Consider the following 430-nt stretch of genomic DNA (forward strand, 5'->3'; position numbering starts at 1 on the left):
GCGCTCACAGTACCTCAGCCACACTGGGTCTGCCCCTGCTCACGGCGGGTGTAGCCTCCCTGCCCACACTGCTCGGGCTCTAGGTTGTTCCGCCGGGAACAATCCGAGGCTGGCCCTGGGTTGCATGCACCTCCCAGGTCCAAGCCGCTCAGATTGAGGCACTCGGGTAGTCCTCAGAGGCGCAGACTCAGTTGGGCCTGAGTTTTGTGCTCTTCCCAGGTCCGAGCAGCTCAAGTGATGAGGTGTTTGGTGAGCGCCAATGCTGCGACTTATCGCCTCCCCGCCACTCGGTTATCTGGGTGTAAAACCGGCGCACCTTCTCAGGCAGATGTTAACCATCCAGACCCCCAAGAAGTTTTAGTTAGCAAAGAAGCCTGCTTACAGTTTTATAGATAATGTCTCCCTGGGGCTGCGATTGCCCCCTCCGGCT

The sequence above is a fragment of the Bison bison genome, unplaced genomic scaffold (genome assembly GCF_000754665.1).
Source record: "Bison bison bison isolate TAMUID 2011002044 unplaced genomic scaffold, Bison_UMD1.0 scf7180017864338, whole genome shotgun sequence".
In the NCBI taxonomy this organism is placed as follows: domain Eukaryota; kingdom Metazoa; phylum Chordata; class Mammalia; order Artiodactyla; family Bovidae; genus Bison; species Bison bison.